This window comes from Onychomys torridus, chromosome 21 (genome assembly GCF_903995425.1).
Source record: "Onychomys torridus chromosome 21, mOncTor1.1, whole genome shotgun sequence".
Taxonomy (NCBI): Eukaryota; Metazoa; Chordata; class Mammalia; order Rodentia; family Cricetidae; genus Onychomys; species Onychomys torridus.
The window spans coordinates 38,912,586-38,937,294 of NC_050463.1; positions in this window are offsets into that span (position 1 = coordinate 38,912,586).

Genomic DNA, 24,709 nt, shown 5'->3' on the forward strand with positions numbered 1-24,709 from the left:
AGGAACAAGGAGACCAGCACTAGGGAAAAGTATATATGGTCACAAGCAGTGTCCTCTTTACCTTGGGGCCCAGGATGCTACTGTCACTGTGATCTTACATCTTCTAAGCATAGTTTCCTTTAGGGTTGTTAAGCAGGGGAGGGGAGAGCTGTCTCCTCACCATTAGTTCTACAAGGTCCCTGGCCTGTGTGCATTCCTTCAGTGCCTGCTCCCAGAGACTCCTTCTAGGCCTGAGTTCAGGAGAACAACTCCCGGAGAACCCCAAGGGAACTGAGAGATCTGCTGGACTGTGATTGTGAGATCAGGGTTACCCTGGGACAGCATGGGCTCCCCCCTGCAAACCTGCTCACCCTCCAGCAAGCAGAGTAGGAAAGGGGAAGCCAGCTTCCTCCACGATCAATTTCTGATCTCTGTGCCCTTTGACTATACAAGGACATGATGGGTAATGTGTTCCCTGCTGCAACCTGCTAGCTGGGATCAGATTTACAGCTTCCTCCACCCGACTGCCCCTACCTGTGTCCGCTGCTCAGAACTGATTTTACGAGATTCCAAAGAAACAGAGGTGATGGGCAGCACATACCATGGGTACAGAGCCTTGACAATAAACATGTCAGCTTTGTACTGTGACAGCTTCTAGCACCTTCCAGATTCTGAGTAGTGGTGGCTGGGGGAAGAAGGCAAGCTCTCTCTGAGGCTTTCTGTAGCCTGATGACGCCTGGTGATGAGTGGCACCAAGAAAGATTTGTGCCTGCCTCGTGGAGGGGCATGGAGTGTGTGGCTTGAATGTGTCATCCCCAGGGAGATGACAAAGAGCTCTCTCTTCACCTGGCAGCTGCTAGGAGGGAAGGCATTTGCTGGCATCATAGACACTGGATACTGATGTAGACGTCTGTCTTTGATTCTGGCTCCCATATCGTATGACCAGCTGTAAACTGTCGGAGCCCAGGTGCTGGTTCGTGTATCAGTGGAGGGCCACGTGTCCCACAGCTCACACCTAAAGATCAGAGGACAACCTCAGTCTTCTTCCCCTCCCACCTTGTTGGAGACAGGGCTCTGTTTAACTTGTATACACCAGGCTAGCTACCCCATGAGCTCCTAGGAATTCTCCCATCTCCACCTCCCATCTCCAATGCCCATCTCTTTATAAGAGCACTAGGATTATACATGCCAGCTATTGCAACCAGCTTTTATGTGGATGCTGGGGGTCTGAGCTCAAGACAGCATGTTTGCTTGACAAGCATCTAGTATCCATGAGAAGTCACAAAACAACCATGGACAGTCTGGCTTCTCTCCATGGAGAGGTCAGATGCTTCAACTGCATAGCATACCTGTGGTGGTTTGAATAGGAATGCCCCCCCACCCATAGGCTCTTCTATTTAAATACTTGGTCTTTAGGGAGTGGTGCTACTTGAGACGGATTAGGAGGTGTGGTCTTGTTGGAGTGGGTGTGGCCTTGTTGGAGGAGGTGTGTGTGCAGGTGGGCTTTGGGGTTTTAGAAGCTCAAGTGAGGCTCAGTGTCTCTCTCTTCCTGCTACTTCTGATGCAGAGGTGGAACTCTCAGCTCCTTCTCCAGCACTGTGCCTACATGCTGCCATGCTTCCTGACATGGTGACAATGGACTAAACCTCTGAACTGTAGGCCAGCCCCAATTAAATGTCTTCCTTTATAAGAGTTGTTGTGGTTATGGTGTCTCTCCACAGCAGTAGAACACTAGCTAAGACAATACCTGATCTCTGAACGTTGGTAATGGGTGTCTTTATAAAGAGTGTCATTGAGGTCAAAGGGCTCCTAGGCAAGCCCTCTTTGGAGGGATGACCTTTGCTTTCACCCTGAGTCCTGTTGGTCAGCTAGCTTCTTGGGTTTATGCTGATCAGCCAGAGAGGAGACTGGACTGTGAGCTCTCATGCTGGGCTGCAGAACCCTGCCAAGATGGAACTGGGACCCTTAGCCCTGTCAGTCCCTAGCAGAAAAGCTGCTTTGGAATCACTCGGAAGACACTTTGCTTTGTAAGAACTAAGCACATGGGGCTGGAGAGATGGTTCAGTGGTCAAGAGTGTTTGTAGCTCTTGCAAAGGACCTGATTTGGGTTCCCAGCACCCACCTGGCTTACAGCCATCTGTAACTCTAGTTCCAGAGGATCCTATGCCTCTGTTCTCTGAAGGCACCAGAACTCACAGGCACATACACTCTGTCTGTCCATCTGTCTCTCTCACACACACATAAATAAAACAAATCATTTTTTATAAAAAGAACAGAAGAAGAGCATTTGGGAACAATATGACAATATTGCAGAAGAGGGAGGTAGACAGAATCTAAGACCCAGAAGGATGGGGCAGAGCGCTGTGGAATGCTGTCTTCTGCACATGGCATAGCCAATATATTCATGAATTTGCAGCGGCTATGGTTACCTGTGCAAGACCTGCACAAGAGCAAGCCAATCAGGATCCCATCATGGACAAGACAGACTTGTGAAGCTCTGTCCCTAGCTGAGGGGCCGTTGGCAATTGATGGCAGCTGGAGACGGGGAGTCTTCTTTCTTTGGGCTGTGTTTCTGCTGGTGAGTCTGTGCATGTATATGATTTTTAAAAATGGCCTTTTAAATGTTTTCTTTCGTTCTCTCTGTGTGTATGTATTTTGTTGCTGTGTTGCTGACTAGTTTGTTTTCGATAAGGTCTTACTATGTAGCCCAGGCTGGCCTGGAAATTACTATATGGAGCTGGATGGCCTCAAACTCACAGAGAATCTTCCTGCCTCTGCCTCCCTCCCAAGTGCTGGGACTAAAGGAGTGCCCCATTATGCCCAGCAACCTTTATGTTTTGATAGTAATATATAATTGATATAGAAAAAATTGAAAGTATAGAAAATAAGATAACTTTTTTATAGTAAGTTTTAACCCAAACAGATATTACTAATCATATTGTACGGGCTGGAGAGATGGCTTAGTGGCTAAGAGAACTTACTGCTCTTGCAGAGGTCCAGTTTCCGTTCCCAGCACTCTATGGCCGCTCACAACAATCTCCACTTCCAGGGGATACAGCACCCTCTTCTGGACTCCTTAGGCACTAGACACAGGATGCATGTATCTACATGCAGGCAAAACACTCATATACCTAAGGTAAAATAAGTAAATCTTTTTATAACTATATTTTAGCCTTTTAAAAAAATCTTGGGGAGATCTGTTCACTTGCTTTGGTAACCAGCATGGGGTACCCTAATGTTCTTAGTGTAGCCACCAATTACTGTCATTAGAGCACCTACCTTCCATACTTATTCAGAAGTATCCCACGACTTGGGGCATTGGATCGGGAGTCACATCCTGAGAGGTCTATATGTGCCAGCAGGGCTAAGTGACAGTTCTCAGGGCAGAGTAGCCTGTCCCCTGCCAAGGCATTAGGCTCCTTGGCCAGATTCTCCACAGTCCTTGATCACTAGGATTGTGCCCCTTACGGTAGACCTTTTCCCAACACAGTGGTCCTAATACTGTCTGGACTACTGGTCTACCAAGAGACCACCACTGTCCTGAAAGACCCAGGCAGCTGGGCTGCTTGCCCTCAGCCTTCCCTTAGGCTGTTCTCCACCTCCAGTCTCTAATCTAACCTCAGAAACACTGGGCAGACCTCCCAGTAGCCACAGAGCAGTGATGGGGGCAGCAGCAGCTACCATGGATGGTGTAGGATGTGGCATCAGAGAGAAAAGTACCAGAGCTTGTTTTCCTGGAATAGTATAGATAGACATGATTGATGGAGGCAAATCTCTTTTCTTTTTTCTTTCTTTCTTTCTCTCTCTCTTTTTTTTTTTTTTTAGCACTTGAGATGGCTATGTAATCCCTGCAGATGTATCATAATACATGTAATTACATATTTTAAAACATCTGGGGTTTTCCTTTTTGGTATTCAACATCCCATCCTCTTTATTGATCATATCTGTCCATAAATTTTTGTCTGAAAGTCTTATTTCCTCAGAGAAAATTCCAAGGTATTTTTTAAGTTAAATTTCCTGGATGCATTTGTCAGATGGTTTCCACAAGGGCTGCCCCTGGCTTGCATGCCTCTCTTTGAGGGGACTCCTGTTTGTCCCAGCTTAGGGTAATACCAGTGGAAAAAAATCTTATTATCTGAAAGGCAGATAATGTTATCTCAGAACTGTAATTTGTGTGACAAGTAACAATAATAAAAGTGTAATTATTAAGTATTACATTTTTTAAAAGTATCCTCTTTCCTTACCATTTCTCCAGGCCTGGGGCTGTAGTTTCTGGTAGACTCCTTGCCTCACACACTTAAGGCCATATATTCGGTCACTGGTCCTGTGGGGTGAGGGGGTGAGGGGGTGTGGATGGCATAGCTTACTTGTTCGTCTAACCTGGTCTTTGGTTATGTAGGTACAGGTTCATGTGTGTACATGTAAGTGTGGAGGCTAGAGGTCAATTTCCTTGTCATTTCTCTGGAGCCAATCACCTTGCTTTTTAAGGCAGGGTCTCTCATTGACCGGGACCTCGCTAAGCAGGCAAGGCTGGCCCCCAGTGATATGCCTGACTCTACCTCCCCGGTGTGGGTGCTGGAAACTAAACTTGGGCCCTCATGCTTGCAAGGGATGTACACCACTGACTCATCCAACTTTCTAGCCCCTCTAGCCAGGTTTTGATGGAATTATTGAAAAATCATTTTCCAAGCTATGTATTACCATTTTGATATTTGTTTATATTTATACTTTTACATTTATTTACTCTGTGTGTGTATGTGTGTGTGTGTGTGTGTGTGTGTGTGTGTGTGTGTGTACATACATGTGGAGGTCAGGGGACAACTTGTAGGAGTCAGTTCTCTCCTTCTAGGATGTGGGCTCCAAAGAACAAACTGTCAAGCTTGGCAGCATGTGTGGGTTTTGTTTGTTTGTTTGTTTGTTTGTTTTCGAGACAGGGTTTCTGTATGTAGTTTTGGTGCCTGTCCTGGATCTAGCTCTGTAGCCCAGGCTGGCCTCGAACTCACAGAGATCCACCTGCCTCTGCCTCCTGAGTGCTGGGATTAAAAGCATGTGCCACACCGCCCGGCTGGCAGCATGTGTTTTTACCCTCTGAGGCATATATTGGCCCCTGTATTTGTGTTTTACTAATCTGTTATCTTCATTTTGCCATCTATCGTTTTTTTGGTGTGCCAGAGAGCTACATTTTTATGCCAACGCTGTTGGCCTCTTCCTTTTCTACCATGGCTGTGATTTAGAAAGTCCTTACTGGGAAATGGATCTTTAAGTGGGTCAGAGGTTGCCTTTCCCTCTTCATCTCTCTATTTTTGGTAACTTTTGAGAAAACATGCTTTTCCTAAATCTGTTTTCTTGGGAACATCTGGCATGGGATTGCTGTAGCCTCCTCCCAAGAGGCCCCGGCACGTTGAGGTGGGAGGGGTGGGGGCGGGGTGGGCCCAGGACAGGGGGCTGGGCTTCAGAAACTGCTCTTTCCACAGCTGCTTGGAGACATCTATGCTCTGTTCTAAAAGATGTCTGACCTTTCCTAACCAAGAAATGCAAACACTACCCGAATCTCATTTCCATGAAGAACGCACGTTGTAAAGACCAGCTCAAAACTTAGAGGGCTCTGCTCCCTGGTAGGAGGAGAAGCCTAGGGTTCATCCATGTATAGGAAGCCATTTGTATCTCTACTGTGGTGCCAGAAGAGCCTCGCCCGTTGGGACCAAAACAGGATGCCATAGCCCAGCTCCGCAGTGCATCACTCTATAGATCACGACAGAGTTCACTCCTCTCAACGCTGAGATCTCTGAATGCCAGCCTCTCTCCGCCCTGCCGCCTCGAGAGTTTCTAAATGCCCGGCTTGCAGGGTTGACGTGGGGAACAGGTGATGGGGATCTTGTGCAAGACGTGCCACATGGTAGGCACAGTGATGCTTCTTGTGCCAGGCTGCCGCTGTGAAAGCAGAGCCTTTGCCCACGCTGCCCCTCCAGGGACGGAAAAGAACTGAGCGCCAAGGGGTGGGGCCTGAAAGAGAGCTCATGAAGGGACCGTATCTTTTTTTTTTTTTTTTTTTTTTTCTGAGACAGGGTTTCTCTGTGTAGCTTTGCGCCTTTCCTGGAACTTACTCGGTAGCCCAGGCTGGCCTCGAACTCACAGAGATCCGCCTGCCTCTGCCTCCCAGTGCTGGAATTAAAGGCATGCGCCACCAGAGGCAGGTGGATCTCTGAGTTCAAGGCCGGCCTGGTCTACAAAGCAAGTTCCAGGAAAGCCAGGGATTCACAGAAAAACCCTGTCTCAAAAAAACAAAAACAAAAATAAAAAAAAAAAAACAATATTTTGGGGTTGGGGATTTGGCTCAGTGGTAGAGTGCTTGGCTAGCAAGCACAAGGCCCTGGGTTCGATCCTCAGCTCTGGAAATAAAAAGGTGTGTGACACCACTAGCCGGGTGTTGGTGGCGTACGCCTTTAATCCCAGCACTCGGGAGGCAGAGCCAGGCAGATCTCTGTGAGTTCGAGGCCAGCCTGGTCTACAAAGCAAGCTCCAGGAAAGGCACAAAGCTACACAGAGAAACCCTGTCTCGAAAAAACAAAACAAAACAAAAAAGGCGTGTGCCACCACCGCCCAGCAACAGGACCGTATCTTACCAGCATTTGGAGATGCCACTCTGGGTCCTTCAAAGGGTCAAGTGGAGAATCTTAGGAAGTTGGCTTGGCTGACAATCGAAAGAGGACTGATGTCGAGAGCCAAGTTCCTGACCGTTTCCAGATGTGCCCCTTGTAGACTGTAGGCAAGTCACTTCACATAGCCCTAGTGTCTTCACGGTGAAATGGAGATATTTTCCATGTCCCTCTTTGTCAGGTACCGTGGGGCTCGAATATAAAATAATTTAAGACTGTCTATAAAACAGAGGCAGGGGTAGCATTACCTTCCAGCTGGAGCCCTGTGAAAATCATCTATGAACTGAAGTTCCCAGCATAAAGCCACACCTGTGTAAAAGGCCGAAGGACTGCCGGCTGATTGACTCGCAGTTCCTGATTGTAGAGAGAGACATGGAATGGTAGCGATTCGGAGTTATCTTGGACTACCTGTAAGTCCTTCTAGTAGGCGTTCATTGCCTACTGCTGGCCTGATCCCACATCCATTCAACTATCAGATAAAACCTTTGGAATGTGTTAATTTAACAGATCCCTGCCTTCCACCAGGCTGGAAGCTAAGAATGTCATCAGATGACATCTGACACCAGGAATGAGATCTCCCTACTTTGCTGTGACCTACCTGTCTGCAGTTCTAACCGTATTTGGAAAATGCTTCCTTGTATGACCATTGTTGTCGATCTGTGATTATAAATACTCGTGTAACTGATTCTGCTGGGGGGACATGCTATTCAGGGCAACGTGAACCCACATTCCTGGGCCATTGTTACTCATGTCTGACGGAAAATAAACTCCCTCCCTCAGGGTGAGAGCTGTAGTTTTTCTCCACACACCTTAGTGGCCCAGAATTGTTCGAGCAAGCTGGGGAGCATGTGGCCACTCTGTGAAAGGCCCAGTACAAGTTCTCAGCAGTGACAACCATGGAGGAGTGTTTCCCCAGCAGCAGTGGCTTAAAAAAACATGGACTCATCCACAGACCCCTAGATGGGACGAGGGCCAGGGGCTCAGACTTAACAGCAATGTTCTGAGGAGAGCCGGAGCTGCCAGGGCCTCTCCAAATTGCGACCTCTGGTAGCCTATACAAGGAAGGAGTGAGGGAAAAGCTCCCTTTCCTATAGGAAAGGCCCTGCTTGGCCTGGCTCCTCTTCAGCTTCTGTCCAGTGTGAGCAATTAAAGCCAGCGGAAACTCTGTGGCAGTTTGGGGCTGATGCTCCCACAGACAGGTCTTGTGACAACATCCCAGAGCACTGGTTCTCAACCTTCCTAATGCTGCTTCAACCCTTTAATACGGTTCCTCATGTTGTGGTGACACCACCACCACCACCACTCCCACAACCACAAAACTATTTCCGTTGCTACTTTATAACTGCAGCGTTGTGTTACTGTTATGGATCACAGTGCAAATATCAGATATGCGGGAGATCTGATGTGGGACCCGTGTGAAAGGGGCATTCGAGCACCCTCTGGGGGTGGGGGGTGGAGACCCATAGGTTGAGAACCACTGTCCTAGTGGCTCCTGAGTCAGCCTGGGCTTCTCCTTGAAAGGAGCCCCCAGCCTTTGGCCTTGGGGCTAGCCTGATGGAGAGGAAGCAAGAGTCCTCCTTTCCCTGAAGCCCAGCGGCCCAAATACATTCCAGAAGAAGCGGGAGCCCCAGCCAAGCATGACTCAGGCCTCAGGAATGTGTAATCATCGGATTCCCCTTCCCAGGGGTGAATTCCTCACCCAAAGGTGAGCTCACAGCTGGCCAGAGCAAGAAGCCAGAGCCAAACCCCCCACCCCCCCCCCCGGGTGCTTCTCTAAGCAACAATGACTGGCCTTGGCCTGGCTCCTGGGAGGACAGCCTTGTGACATTCCTGTTTTCTGGCTCTGCTTCTCCCCCCCTACACACACACACCCCTAGAGTCTGTGATGAGTGGGTGGGTAGGCTGGGGAAGGGAGGCAGAGATGAGGGAGTTCTAAGATCAGGTTCAGCGCTCTGGGCGAGCAGGCAAGCTGAGTCAGCAAGGGCAGAAGCTGAGAGCTAATTGGTTGTAGGGATGGTTGGTTAGTCAAGGCCTTCCCTGGCCAGTCCATGAGCACAGACAGAAACATGACATTCAATTCTGCCCCAAAGATTACAATAGTACCCATTTACTATCCCGTCTCTGCAGAGTTAATCTAACTAGGCCTGTCAATCAGCTGGCCAAGAGACCCCACCCCCATGGCATGCTGAGATGGAAGAATAATTATCTCCTTAATGAGATAATGTATTTACTCCAGGAGCCCCTCCCTCCAGGTAATTACAGAACCTCACTGTCAAGCTTGCCCACTCTCCTGAGTTCTAACTCAGAAGCCCTCTTTCTTTCCCACGTTCTGTCTCTTCTTTGCCAATCCCAATCAGTTGTGCTTACCCTGACACTCTGGGATCTCCCTCTTTTTCTCAGAAGACACCCTCTTCTCCTGTCCACATAGCTGCTTCCAGGCCCCCCGCTGCTGACTCTAACTCAAAAGGCATGACCTTCTCTCTTCCCCTTCTCCATCTCCCAGAGGTTTGCCTACAGTCTGGTTTTTCCGAACTCAGATAAAAATGACCCTGAAGTTTGTTTCCGAGTCCATATTAAAATTGTTTTATCAACAAGGCTAAAAACCTGCACAAGAGAACCCTGATTCCCTGGTAACTCATGGCTCCCTCAGTTCTTCGATCCAGACACAAAGTATCTGGATACTGCATCATGGGACACCCCAAGAAGCCGCTCCAGTAACAAAGAGCCAGCCACTGTAGGCCTGTAACTCCCATGGCCCACACTAAGCCATGGGTTCTCGGGGGGAACACAGCTTTTGACCCTTTTTTATTGCACAAAGAAATTTAATAGCAAATCTCTTACAATCGCAAAAGAAATCCCCGCCCCCATCTGATAGCTCAGGGAGTAGCCATATGATTTGGAAGATTGAAACATCATGGGGCCTGAGTCTAAGGCAGGTGTTGAATCTGAGGAGAATTGGAACAGACAGAAATGGAAATGCCAGACCCACACGGGGACCAACCTTGCTTGACGGGGGAGTGGCCAGACTGGACAAGCCATCTCATTCACTATCCACAGGTACAGGGCCGTATGTGGGCATGGCTGGCCAGGTCCTAAGAGTGACCTCTGAATATCCTCAGATCTGCCAGGGAGACTCGGTCCCTCACAGCATGAGTGGTTGAGCACTAACAGTCCTGAGGCTTGGGCACTGTGATAGATGGTAGCCTGAGGGTCCAGCCCCAGTGTCTGAACACACTTTCTGTATTTAAGGGCTCTTAGGACAGGAAGGCCCACCTCCTCTGTGATAGGCAATGTGGGAGTCAGGCCTCCTCTACCCCCACCCCCATAGCCAACATTGCTCTTAATTCCCTGCCTGCCTCAGACAGGAATGGAGGCCAGGAATGACTGAGGATCTTGGTTGTGAGTGCAACATCTGGCTTGAGATCACATCTGTCCGTGACCGTCTTCCCAGGAAGCCCTCATGAAGAGAGGGTGATGCTATGGAGAGAGGACAAAGGGCTGATGTGGAGGCTGAGGTGCTCCTCTCTGGTCATCTCTGCTGGGAGAAAGGAAATTAAGGGGCCCTCACAGGCAGCCATCCCCGGGACCAGCTCTCTCTGCCTCTCCCTAATAGACCAGTCATCCCTGCATTCCTGTAGTCTAGCCCCTGTGTGCCTAGCAAGTAACTGCATCTCCACCCAAGATCCTAGAGGAGGATCCCTCTTGAGGACATGCTTTCCTTAGTAGAATGAGGCCTGCAAGAGCAGCTGACCCCTCCTGAATAGGGGGCCCCTCCGGGAGGACATGATGGAGTAGAAGCCATCTTGGAAAGGAGCTACAGACAGAAGCTGGGACCCCAAGGCAGCTTCCAGCTGATCCCCCAAAACTAGCCCCCTTCTCATCACATCACTGCAGGAAAATTCATAAGTGTGGATGGACATAGGTTCTTCCCCACATGAGCCTCCAGACCAGAACACAGCCCAACAAATAGCTTCACCGTTAGTGAGCAAAAGGATCCAGAGAAGTTGTGCTCTGGCTCCGGGCCCTCAGGGAGAAACCGTGAGAAAACAGAGAGATGTTGTCCCGAGCTGCTACATTTGTGGTCATTTGTGATACAATATAACACTAGTACAGGCAGCAGGGTGGAAGGCTTCCCAAGGTCAGACTGGAGCTTTAGACCCCTCTTCTTCCCCAGGGCTTGAGTCTTGGCCCAATACTCGCCTCACAGCAGAGTCAGCAGTTGGACAGTGGGTGGGCTCTGGTGTCTGGTGTCTGGTGCCTTCCCCGGGGCTGGATTCCAGACTGGCTGATGAGAACCTGAAAGACACAAAGAGTGTGGACAGAAGGACTCACCAGACTTTTGCTGGCATCTATATGGGACACTTACAGCTCTGGCCTCAATAGAGGAATCCATACCCGTTCATAACACCTGCACATCTGAATTTACGTAGTGACTTTTCATGAAAAGTGCCAGCTTGCCCATCACCTGTCTGTCTGGGTGTCTACTCCCAGCACCAACCCCCAATAATTCCTCCCGCCCCCCATAACTTTTCATGTATTATTATCTTAGAGGGTTTTGCTGTTGTTCTGGGTTGGTTGGCTGGTTTGTTTTTGTTGTTGTTGTTTAAAAAAGAAATCACTATATCCCATAGCCCCTCTTGTCTCAACTCGTGTTTCTCCAATAATCAGGTAACTTGGCCACCTGTTTGTGAACTTGTAAGTCACTTGTGTTTCCCTTTAATTTTTTTTTTTTCCGTAATCATCACTCTTTGTGTGTGTAGTACACATGGCGGGGCATGGGGGGGGGGGGGGGGGGAGGGCAGAGGAAGACACATGGTGTCCTGTTCGGTCCCTGTCCACTTCAGTCCCTTGAGACAGAGTCTCTCACTGAAGCGGGAGATGGGTTTGTAGCCAGCAAGCCCCGAAAATTCTTTTTGTTTCCTACCCTCATGCCCTAAGCACTGGGGTTACAGATGTTGGTTAAGCGGTGGCGGCCATGTGGAGGAAGGAGAGTGCCGGAAGAGTCACGAGCCCTGGTTACCTTTCTAGAGCTTTATTGGGAGAGAGAGGGAGGGAAGGAGAGAGAGAGAGAGAGAGAGAGAGAGAGAGAGAGAGAGAGAGAGAGAGAGAGAGAGACTGCTCGGAGGAGGGAGAATACAGAAGGAGAGGAGATACAGAGAGGACACAGAGAGAGCAAGCCTGCTTTTTAGGCTGGGCCACCATCGCAGGCTGGTGACATAATTAAGGACATAATCCTTACAACAGAGGCACACAGGGCCATACCTAGCGTTTTGTTTTGTTTTTTGAGACAGGGTTTCTCTGTGTAACTTTGGCGCCTGTCCTGGATCTCACTCTGTAGACCAGGCTGGCCTCAAACTCATAGACATCTGCCTGGCTCTGCCTCCCAAGTGCCCACCCCGCCCCGCCCTGCCCTTATCTCTCCTTTTAACTCTTTAAGATGGGTCGCAAGCTGGGAGGCAGCCCCCAGTCACCCTGCCTAATGCCCACAACTGTGCCCAGCTGCAACCACTGAGTTCTGTGCTTTCCACACGAGGCTCTGTTCCCTTGGTGCTGTGTCCTCCAGGGTAGGCCCATTTCTGGGGGCACACAGTGTAGGGGAGTTCAGAATGTTACAGTTCTGGGTAACTGATCTGTGCATTACCATAATGGTAGGGCAGCGGCTTCCTCTATTGGCCTGAGGTTTATTCCTGATTTGGTTTGTTTGTTGTTGTTTGTAAGCCTGGAGGTTGGGAAGTGTGGGGTGAGAAGAAGGCTCAGTATGGAGTCATCATGGCTACACAGTCTGAGCTAGTCACTGTCTGTTCCCGCTGGCTCAGATCGATCGTCCTCATAATAGCTTTTTGTCTTTTGAAATTATCTCCACCAGAAAGATGAAGACACTTGAATCAATGAGTTTTAGAGATTGTGAGGCTGTGTGTGTGTGTGTGTGTGTGTGTGTGTGTGTGTGTGTGTATAAGTGCCCACACCCGGGCATACCTCTATGCACCTGTGAAGTTCAGAGATTAACATGGAATGTTTTCCTCTATTGCTCTCTACCTTATATTTTGAAACAAGGTTAGGGAGCTCACCATTTGGGCTGGACTGGCTAGCCAGGGAAGGGAGAGCCTCCAGGAACCTCCAGTTTTCCCACCCTCTCCCAGTGTTGGGATTACTGAGGCAGGCCACCACACCTAGTTTTTTCCACATGCATGCTAGGGATCTAAACTCAGGCTCTCATGCTTGCTCAGCAAACCCTTTAACCCCGGAGGAGCTTTCTCCCCAGCCCCTGGGTCTTGGAATCTTAAACTGTGGCTAAGAGCCAAGCAAGCTCCTGCCTCTCAGGCCAGGCCTTGATTTTCTATTTGGGGAGGGGCTTATTCCCAGGGGAGTGACAGAATATTGATTCTCCTTCCCTGAGCCCAGGCAGCTAGAAGACTCTCACTGATTGAGGACTAGGGAGAAAAACAAATGACCCCATTGAGCTTTACTGTTCCATGGGGTCTTCCGGAGCAAACAATAGCCTCTGTGTCTGACTTCTGAGGCCCGGAAGCCCCCAGTGCTTGGCCTACCGATGAGTCATGCAGCCTATCTCCTGGCTCAGCTTTGTTATGCCTACGGATCTTTTAGCGCAGCCTGAAACAGCAGCGGATGACCTCATCCGCTGGGGCTGGGGAAGCCCTGTCTCTTCAGCCCCAGGGAAACTCTCCTCCTACAATCAGCTCAGACGCTGATCCTGGCCTTGAGAGAGTTCCTGGAGGTGGTGGGTGGACACCGGGCAGCTTCAGGAGCTTCAGCTGGTGGTGTCCCGGGAGGAGAAGACTTGTGCTTATAAGGACTAGGGGAAGCCCCCTTTGTTCTCCGTGGACACAGCCTGTATCGGGTGGCCACCCGGCTTCAGCTGTATCCTGTGGAGTTTCCCGCACTTAAGTGAAGCTACCATACTACCACTAACACTAACACCCAAGTGCAATTAGGAATGTCCCTGTGAGTGGCAGGAAACCGAGGGCCGGGATGGCCTTTGACCTGGCTTTGTCTGGACAGCTTGGGAAGGAACAGTACCCAACTGTCTATATGACTGGGGCACTGAGGCCACTTGAATTCTTTGGACTTGAGTATTCACCTCGCTGGTCGGCATAGAGCAGGGCCCGGCTACTACCTGTGGCCATGAGCAACTTACTGTCTTCCCTTGAGTTTAGTTGGGATTAAAGGTGTGCACCACCATCGTCCGGCTAGATTCTTTTATTCTAGTCTTAATCGCTATTAACTTTCAGAACACACATTATACTTCATGTGCACTATGTGTGTGTGCATGCATGTGTGTGTGTGTGCACATATGTGTGTGTGCATGCATGTGTGTGTGCACATATGTGTGTGTGTGTGTGTGTGTTTTGCAGCATGGTTACAAAGGCCACAGAGTTCAAAGAGAAGGAGGCAGAGAACTGATCTAAATGCAAAGGAAGTAGCTGTACGAAGTTGGATATGAATGAACCCAGGTGGGGAGGCTCATGGAGCTGAGCCTGAGCCATAGGTCCATGCAGATGACCTTCCTCCCTCAGGGCAAGGGACAAGACTGGGTCCGGATGGACAGATAAATGACTGGACAGACAACTGGAGACTGTGTAAGCTAAACCCTAGAGACAGCTGGGGGTTGTCCGTCCCCTGACACACGCATCAAAGAGTAGAACAGGCTAGTGGCGCCATCATTCATTATTGCCATCACTCTCCTTCCGTTTCTGGGAAAGGTGGTCGTGTCTTTCAATGACCTGCTGTGTTCAATAAGTTCACAGGCCTGGTTTCCGGGTTTTATATGGCCTTAATACACCCATGTGCCCAAATGTTCCTGATCTACTCCAGTAAGTTCCAAGGTGGCTTTCTTTCACCTGTGTGGCTAAGTTATCTATCTGTGCCCTGGCTTTATTTCATACACATAGTGTTGCCCATGTGCACAAAGATGCAGAATTGTAGTGGATAGCTGTTCCAGCTTTGACCTGGAAATACCACCCACTTTGAGGCTTTGGTAATGGTCACACCTACAAGGCGGGGCCAAGAGAGGACCCTGAAGGCCCGAGATCTGGATGTGCCGGCTCTCTTGGTTCCTGGACCCTGGATGCTGGAGGTAGACTGAGCAGAGTTCTCCAGAGAACACCACTGGACTGTACTACACCTTTCCCAGACCCTGTTACCTATCCCTTCACTTGTAAGTTACCCCACAAAATAAACCTCCCTTTTAACTACGTGGAGTGGCCTTAATAATTCCACCAATACAGAATCATCCTGCCTCTGTGTTTGTCTTCAAATTGGAGCCAACTGCTGCTTTGTAAGATGGTGTCACCCAGGACAAGGCACCCCATGATGACCTCTGTTTCACATAACTTCGAGCTGGGCCCAGCCTGGTTTCCACACACTCCCAGCTGGGCACCAAGCCACCCTCCCGAGCCCTGATGCTGAAGCTCTGTGACGGGAACTTTGTCCTGCCTCCACTCCGGCCCACAGCTGAGGCACGGGGAGTTACCTGAGGGGGAAATGACACAGTTCTGAGTGTTCCACACTGAGTTTTCCGGGCTGCTGGATCATCGTGAGACACCAGGGACGTTCCTCTTCTATTGGCTTTTGCAAATCCACGATTGCTCCTGGCTAAAACGGGGCAGCCCAGCTGGGAAGGAAGTTATGGAGACACAGTGAAGAAATTGGAGGGAAGAGGCCAGCCTGGGGCCAACAGAGACAGGTCCTTGCCTGCCTTTGCTAATACACCGATGTCTCTGTTACGAAGATCCATGACACACTCCACCTGGCCCAGTGTTGGGTGGGAGTGGAGTCTTACTTACTTGGACCAAGCCCCTCACACTACAGCCTTCGGTCTAACAAGAAGAGTTGCTCCTCTAGGATCTTGATCTAGCCCAAACGTCAAGTGCCCACAGGTAGCAGGAGAATAGGGACTCAAGACTGAAATGCCCATCAACTTGCAAGAAGCCAGTTTGCAGAGGAAGACAGGAAATGCTTCCCCACATAGGACCCATCTGAGGAACAAAACATCTGTGGAAAAAGCCAGAGAAATACAAAAGAGCCAAGCAGGTGTTACGTAGACATTGTATAAAGGGTTCTGGGCCACCGGGGCTCTTTCCTCGGCTCATTGATTAGCCCACTCCCACTCTGGCCTTTCTCTCTCTCTCTCTCTCCCCCTCTCTCCCCCCCCCCTTTCTCTTGTCTCTTTTCTCGAGACAGGGATTCTCTGTGTAGTTTTGGTGCCTGTCCTGGATCTTGCTCTGTAGACCAGGCTGGCCTCGAACTCACAGAGATCCACCTGGCTCTGCCTCCCTAGTGCTGGGATTAAAGGTGTGTGCCACCACCGCCCAGTGGCTTTCTCCTTCTTAATAAGCTGTCTCTAATTCTGTTTCTAACCATGTGTCTCTGGTGCAGCGCTCTGTCCTGGGACACAAGAGCGTGGAGTTGGGTACCCAACCCGCTCAGATCCTCAGCGTGGCGCTCTGAAACATGCTTTCTCCGACACACTGAGTCTTTCTCACTGTTTCGCTGGTGTCCATACCTGACTTGGAAGACATGCCTTCTTCTCCATTTCCCCTCCTCCCCAGAAAAACACCACCCCAGGCCTCAGTCCACGCTCAATGGAAAGCCCTATTCTTCCGGTACACCCTACTCCAACATCTCTTCCTCTGAGAAATTCAGTGCAAAGTAACACTACATAAACACTGCCTCCATCACTTCAACAGTGCTGGCCCCCTGCAGAAGTAGTGTTTGCCACACATAGGGCACTGAGACCATCTCCTCAGCCAGCTGTAGACACTACATGCCTGCTTCATGGTGCCCTCCCCATCTTGAGGATGGATGTGGAAGAAATATAAGTAACATAAGGCTGAAGGGATGGTTTATTGGCTAAGAGCCCACGATTGTTCTTCCAGAAGACACAGGTTTGATTCCCAGCACCCATGTGGTGGTTCCCAACTATCTGATACACTCTTCTAACTTCCTCGGGCAACAAGCACACACAAGTGGTACATATACACACGTGCAGGCAAAGTACTCACACACATAAAATTTAAAAAGGAATAAATCTGATTTAAAAAAAAATTAGGGGGTTGGAGGTTTTGCTCAGTGGTAGAGCGCTTGCCTAGCAAGCGCAAGGCCCTGGGTTCGATCCTCAAATCAAAAAAATAAATAAATAAAAAATTGGGGGGCGTGTTTCGAGACAGGGCTTCTCTGTATAGCGTTGGAGGCTGTCCCGGAACTCGCTCTGTAGCCCAGGCTGGCCTCGAACTCACTCGCAGAGATCCGCCTGGCTCTGCCTCCCAACTGCTGGGATTAAAGGCGTGCGCCACCACCGCCCGGCCTAAAAGTTTTTTGAAGAGATCTAGGTGACTATTGCATGTGTGTGGCACAAAAGTCCTCCCTTCTCCTGAATAGCTGCGTTCACTGTCTGATGTACTGTGCCTATCCTGGCCCCAGTATCCTGCCCCATCTCAATATATTCCTCTACACTGCAGGTCAGGTGCCAGGCCCACATATCCTCCACCCCCCTTAGCCCTATTACCCAAGACCATCTTCCCATCCACTCCATGCAGGACACCTGGCCTTCTTGCCAATCCTGGAGCAGCCAGACGAAAGCTTCTCCTAGCCTCGCTTTTCTTGTGACACTGCTCACCTTCCCAGACCAAGGCAGACCTCCTCTTACCCCAAGCCCTTGTGACCTCCCTGACCTCCCTGTCACTTCCCAGGGGCCTCCTGGCGGCTCCTGTTCTTCTGTCTTCTGTCCTGGGTCTCCAACCTGACCTTTTTCCACTTGCTGAATTTCTTCTCGCACTCTGCTGGCCCCGCCACGTCTGGCTGTCTCCAGGGCTAAACTCCATTCTCAGCCACCTCCTTGTTTCCCTCCAAAACCTACCCAGCACCCCGTGATCACACACTCTCCCACATTCCTGTGGATGGATTATTTCACAGGATCAGACTCTCCAGAACCTCGGTGCATGTCATATAATCATGGGTCACTAATCTCAGGACATTTCCAGAGTCATGCGTTCTGTTGCCTGCTCAGGTGTGAGCTGGGGACATGTGACAAAGTCCTCTAAGATGGGTGCTGCCAGAGGACGGGTGACATTTGCCTAATGTAAATCCAGGGAGGGCCTTCTCGGTCATTCAGTCAGATCTAGAGTTAAACTTCAAAGACTGATGACTCCAGGGAATTCCTGAGAGCCAACAGGGCTAGACTTCCAACTGAAAAGATCCATCCCTGGTCATTTGTTTCCCCATGGCCAAAAGGATATATAACTGTATATCCTTTGAGTCTTAGAAAAGGGCTGTTTCTCTGAGTGACAGAAACTACAACTGTCCCTCTGATGATACACTCTGCTTCCCAGAAAACAGGCTAGAGCCAAGAAGCTGGGTTCAGAACAGATGCTTTTCCTGACATGGAAAAGAAGACCCTGGATGCTGTTATAAATGCCACCCACACTGCAGAACTTCGGGGCCAATGCCACGTATTGGCATCAGCTACGAAGCATGTTCCAACACTACAGCATCATGTGTAGTGCGGAAGGATGCCGTGTAGCTAGCTAGATTGTGGCAGAGCTTAGACACCCAGCCAGCTCCACTGCAGTGTCGACAGCCTCTACAATCAGTCTGCGTTTCCACGAAGCTTCAAGGCAGTCGGGAAGACAAGAGTGGCGGGCATGGTAAGGTAGACTAGCGGCAGGAAGGATTGTGCTGGGAAGCTTCCTGTATGCTCAAGAGTTCAAAGCCTGGGCTGACTACATAGAGAGCGAGTCTGAGCTGCTGCAGAGTAAGACCCTGTCTCAACAAGGAAAAAAATCTGATACACACACACACACACAAACACACACACACACACACACACACACACACACATACATACACAAACACACATACACACACACACACATACACACACACACACATACACACACAAACACACACACATACATACACACACACATACACACACAAACACACACACACACACACACACACACACACACACACACACACACACACACTTGACAGAGTTCCAAAAGTAAAGAGAAAGAATTCAGACAGTAGTAACTTGAGCAAAGACTGAGCAGAGGAAACCGAGGAGAAAGATTGTATGAGAATAAGGCAGGTTTCAGTTCCCGTTCTTCAAGCTCCATCCCCCCACAACTTCTGGAAACTTCCTGATATCCTCTCTTTACAACAGCTGCCTTTTATAGCAGGGCTGTGGCGCACGCCTTTAATCCCAGCACTCGGGAGGCAGAGGCAGGCGGATCTCTGTGAGTTCAAGGCCAGCCTGGGCTACAGAGTGAGATCCAGGAAAGACACAAAGCTACACAGAGAAACCCTGTCTCGAACAAAAACAAAAACAAAAACAAACAAGAGCTGCCTTTTCAGGGACTGTGGAGTGGCTCAGCTCCTAGAGTGCTTCCTTTGCATTCTGGAAGCCCTGGATTCAATTCCCAACATGACGTAAGCCCAGCTGCCTCCATACACGAGACTTTGGCTCAAAAACAATAAAGACAAGAACCGCAGTCTTTCAAGAAGCATCCCCTCCTTGGGTATGAGAGTTCATGTCAGAACCTCAGGGTCCCTCACAACTTCTGCCTTCCCTAGCTCTGGTGGCCAAAGGAAGGGCTATCCCAGAGGGTGAGGAAGGGTCATTCTCCAGGCCCCTGATGAAGGAAGGGCCAGCCCAAGGGCCAAGCATGTAACTGAGCCTTAGACTCTGAGATCAGAGATCAGAGGAATGGGTAAGCTGATAGGGATTCACAACATGCCCCCACGGTTGGGCATGGTTGCGAATGCCCGGTGGACCTAGACACTTCCACCTAGCCATTTCCGGGTCAAAACGTCTCGCATGACCAAGACCCCGTGGCTTTGCATGGTTGCATAAAGCACGCAGCGCAACCATGTGATCTACACACATGTGTGGAAAAGCCACATGGGCCTGTGTGCGCAGGCCAGCCCACCCTTTATAAACCGGCGCCATATTCCGGACTTCATCTTTATTTACGTGTCTTTCCACAGGCCTGCGCACATCTGTCCCTCTCTCTTATCTTAATAAAACTCTTGTTAGTGGATTCTGTCGTGTTTCATGACATTTCCTCGCAGGGTAAGAGCGCTGCTAAATAACTAACATAAGCCTTGCCTCCTTCCTCCCTCAGCTATGTGCAGCCTCTCACCTGATACCATCCTGGGCTTCTACAGGTGCTGCTGGTGGTGGAGGCACATGCCTTTAATTTCTGAGTTCGAGGAGAGCCTGGTCTACAGAGATAGTTCCAGGACAGCCAGGGCTATACAAAAACAAAACAAAAACCTCTGTCTTGAAAAAACAAACAACAACAACAAGAATCACTTAACATCCCTTGGGAGCCTACACAAAGAGGAGCCAGAGAACCAGGGTCACCATGGAGACCAAATAGGTAGGGGAGATGGGAGATTACATTTCCAGATTTAACCAGTCAGCTGAGGGGCTGGAGAGAGGGCTCTGAGATTAAGAGCACTGACTGCTCTTCCAAAGGACCAGGGTTCAAGTCCCAGCACACCCATTGTTGGTTAAGTGGCGGCGCTCATGGCCACCGCAGATGGAGGAGAGTGCTGGATGTATCGGTGACATTAGAATCACGAGCCATGGTTACCTTTCTAGAGCTTTATTGAGAGAGAGAGAGAGAGAGAGAGAGAGAGAGAGAGAGAGAGAGAGAGAATACGGAAAGAGAGAGGGCCCGCCCGCTTTTTAGGCTGGGACACCATCTCAGGCTAGTGACGTAATTAAGGACATAATCCTTACACACATGGCAGCTCACAACTGTCTGTAACTCCAGTTCCAGGGGACCCGACACCCTCACACAGACATACATGCAGCCAAAACTCTAATGTTCAAAAAATAAAAATAAATACCAAAAAAAAAAAAAATAATAAATCAGAGGATTGGTTCAGGAAGCCTGGGAAATTTTAGACCAGGGCTCCCAAGAGAGGCTAGTGGGCATCTTTGGGCATCCTGTCTCCAGCCATGCCTCTCTGCCGGCAGCACCCACTGATCCAGGTAAACATCCTGTCTGGCTCCTGGCCCTTGGAATGTGACCTTGAGCTCAGCAAATGCTTCCTGTGAATAGCAGCAGAGCTGCTCCCCCCCCACACTGCTCCCCCCTCTCGCCCCCCCCCCCCCCACGTCCTGAAAGTACCAGAGGAACAAAAACAAATTCCCAGTCACAATATAGGAGTGAGTGGGGAATGCAAGAAGGGCCGGGGATTTGTCTCGGGCTTCCAGACGCTTACACCATTCACATTAATGATCTGGGAAAAGGGTTCTTTTTATGCCAGTAACAACAAACAACTCCCCTTCTGTGTTCTCATGTAGCCTTGGCCAATATCAAGCACAGCCGGCATCGCGGCCCACTGTAGACTGAAATGAGGGGGCACTGGGGCCCCAAGACCACCATGACTTCCCCTAGGTCCTCAGGTTAGCTAGGGCCTGAGCTGGGACTTGAATCCAGAGCTCTGTTTTCTTTTCCAGGTCAGTGTAATGGAATGATTCTTCGGTCCATCCAAAGAGAGGCCTGTCTCCCTTAACCCTTGCACTATGGATACAGCTGGGTAAAGAGGCCGACTCCAGTAATGTGAACAGGAAGTCAAGCTTACCCATAATGCCTGTTGAATCTACTGAGTGAAAGCTGGGTATCAGCAGAAGCAGGCGAGCCAGGTTGTTAGCCCACAAGACTTGATGCATAGCAACCCCTTCTCCCTGGCCATACAGCTCTCATTCCTTCCTGCTGTTCCCCACTCTGGAGACTGGAAGGGGGTCTCCCATGTTCCCTCGGAGGCCTGTTTGACCCAAGCATAGAGCTTCCTGCAGCGGTGAAAGGGAGTCAGCCGCAGACAACAGGCTTGCAGAAAATTAACGGGTGAGATTACCCTGGAAGCTGAAATACTTTCTATCATCTTCAGCAGAACATGTTGTGGCTTTACACACACACACACACACACACACACACACACACACACACACACACACAATTTGCTTAGTGATTATAGTCATTTAGCAAATGGAAATTCTACCAAGCTTGCTCGAGTCTCCAGGCCTTGCACGCTGCACCAAGATGCTGCGTGTGTACCAGCTTCCATCTGGCAGATGGCCATGCCACAGCAATGCATACAGAAGTTGGGAGCATGCCGCCGCCGCCGCGACATCGACAGACGCACAATTAATCAGTCCGATTGTTCCCCCTGCTGTGAACATGACACTTCCCGGGGTTGTTGAGGACATCTTGAGGGAAGGACCTGATTTTGCATTTTCTGCGGCTTTCAAAACCACGTCAAGTGTGCGATATGCTTTCATATTTTGACATCGGCCTCCATGAAGATTGCTTCAGTGGTGAGCAAGGCCAGGGGGCAGGGCAGGGAATCCCTTGTCTATTCTCATACTGATGGGGATGGACAAGTGTGTGCCCCCACAAGAAGCCAAAGGTTATCTCTGACAGAACTGCCTCCTTCCCCTTCAGACAGCAGCTCAGGTTGTTTTCCTTCTTCTGGACTGCAAGGAACCCAAACAAGTTATCACAATGAGAAAGGCCATTCCAGCTAGCCTTGGTCAGGAAAAACCATTGTGTTGTCTTGGAGTTAACTTATTCTAGTACATAACCTATACCAATTCCTGAAGATTATAAAAAAATAAATCAACAAAACTCTAGTCTCTCACATTGCCCTGGGCCTAAAGCAGAGCATCAGTGTTGGGGGCCACGATGTAAGGATTCTGTCCTTAATTACATCATCAGCCTGGAACGGAGGCCCAGCCTAAAAAGCGGCTGGCCCTCTGTGTGTCTCCCTTTACACTCTCTTCCCTCCGCACGGTCTCTCTGTTTCTCTGGTCCTCCCCACCCCTCTCTCTCCCTCCCTCTCTCCCTCTCTCTCTCTCAATAAAGCTCTAAAAGGTAACTCTGGCTCATGACTTTCCTCCAGCACCCTTGCGACAGCACCAATTTAACCAACACACACTTCCTCCGGAAGCTCTGGAATGATCCCCCCTCCAACATCTTCTATCTTCTGCAGGCTCCTCGTGTCCCCGGCCTTGGCAGCATCACCCCAACCTCTCTCTGCCTTCTCATGGCATCTGTCCTCAATTCAATCTCCCCCGCTCCTTTCCTTTATAAAGAATCCATCATCCAATTTAGGGCTCATGAAATGCAGAACGGTCTCATCTCAAGAGACTTAAATAAATGATACAGCAACTCTATTTCCAGATGAGGTCTAATCTCCTGGTACCAGGGGTGGGGACTGGAGCATATCTACTTGGGTGGGCATCATTCAACTCACTACAGGGACATTCATAGGTCCCAAGAGTCAGATCTGATTCCGTAGGGAGCCATGATTCTATCACTTGCTTTGATGGCCCCTATCAGGCTCTGGCCCCGGGGACTGTCAAGGCACAGTCGGGCTGTCCTAGCTTCTCTGCTCCCTTGAGGCCAGGCAAGGAGACATTTGAAGTGCCACGCACAGGATTGCAGCCGTAGAGTCATGGTTACTTACCTGTGCCTGTCTACACGCACCCTGAAAGCCTTAACGAGACAGACTGAATGCCAACCCAGGCTCAAGATTCTGTTAAAAAAAAAAAAAAAAAAAGAAGGGAGGGAGGGAGGTGTGGGAGGGTTGAAACCATCACAACCCTGTATTAGACTTTAGATCCTTTTCTTCATTATCAGCTGAATCTTCTCAATCATTCTAACCCTTTTTCAACTGAAGACACAAGAGTTCAGTGAGTGTCAGTCACTTGATCTATTTGTCCTAGCTAGTAAGGATGGAACCAAAAACAGGAGCTTGGGTGGGCTATGGGAGGTCCTTGTCATTTGTTTTATACAAATCTTGGTTCTCTGAACTGAAAGGAAACAAGCCTGGAAGGAACTCAACAAGATCTATGTCAGGACGTCCCAGACGTACTCCAGCAACTGTCTTGCTCTTCAAAGAAGGGTTCGGGGCCAGACCATCCCTCCAAGAGTTTCCACCCACATGTCTAGGGGCACAGACACGTTATGGGCAGGCCAGGCTCTGCCAGGCCAAATTGGCTCAGGGGTGCAGGACAGACAGGAAATGGTCCTTATGGCTGGCTTCCTCCTAGGACCCAGCAGGGGGCCCAGCAGCTCTCAAGCCTGTTTGCTAATCCATGGTGCCAACTCCAGCTTGGCATTATGACCCTTAAGGAAAACAGAGCAATAAAACTGCAATGGCTTGGGCACAGGAAAACAGACAAAAAGCAAACAATGTGGGAAGTGTTTGGCAGGAAGGGCAGCTAGGGTCCTGGGCCACAGGGAGCTGGGGCTCCAGAAGTCTAAAAGAGTATGGTGGCCCTAGGACTGAGGCACTGCCACCCCTCCATGCGGAGAGTTGCTTGTTCCCAAGCCTCAGACCATCCATGCCCACCAGGCACCTTTGTGAAACCCCATTCTTTTCCCAAGGGTTTTCCAGGCAGAACCTTACTCACCTCTGGAATTCCAGTTCAGACCTCGCCATTCGGGAAATTGCCCCGGCTCTTCTGGCAGGGGTAGTCCCAGTGCCCTCCACAGCAGACCTGAGAATTCCACAGAATTACTGGACATTGCCACCTCTCTCCTATCCTGCTGAACCACAACAGAACCTCTTACATATCTTTATATACCTGGGGCCATGTGTGGCCATGAACCTCTTATGCGTCTTTATGCACTTGGGGCCATGTGTGGCCATGCCCGAGGCAGGTACCAGAGGGCAACTGTCAGTTGAGTGGGACAAAGCCAAGTGTGGAGGATGAACTTCTGAGGCTGTGAACTAGGAATGAGTAGAAGATACATACATCCCAAGAAGAGCTGCGGGATGAGGCTCCCAAATGAAAGCAGAGTCTGGATCCCAGGAACTCAGCCTGAAAAGAGAGTCAGCACCTCTACCACCCCCAGGCAGGGTTTCTCCATGTAAATGCCTTGGTTGTCCTGGAACTCACTCTGTAGACCAGGCTGGCCTTGAACTCACAGAGATCCGCCTGTCTCTGCCCTCCTGAGTGCTGGGTTTAAAGGCAAAGGCATGTGTCACCACTGCCTAGCTCAGTTCCCCTTCTAAACATGGCTATGTGGAGC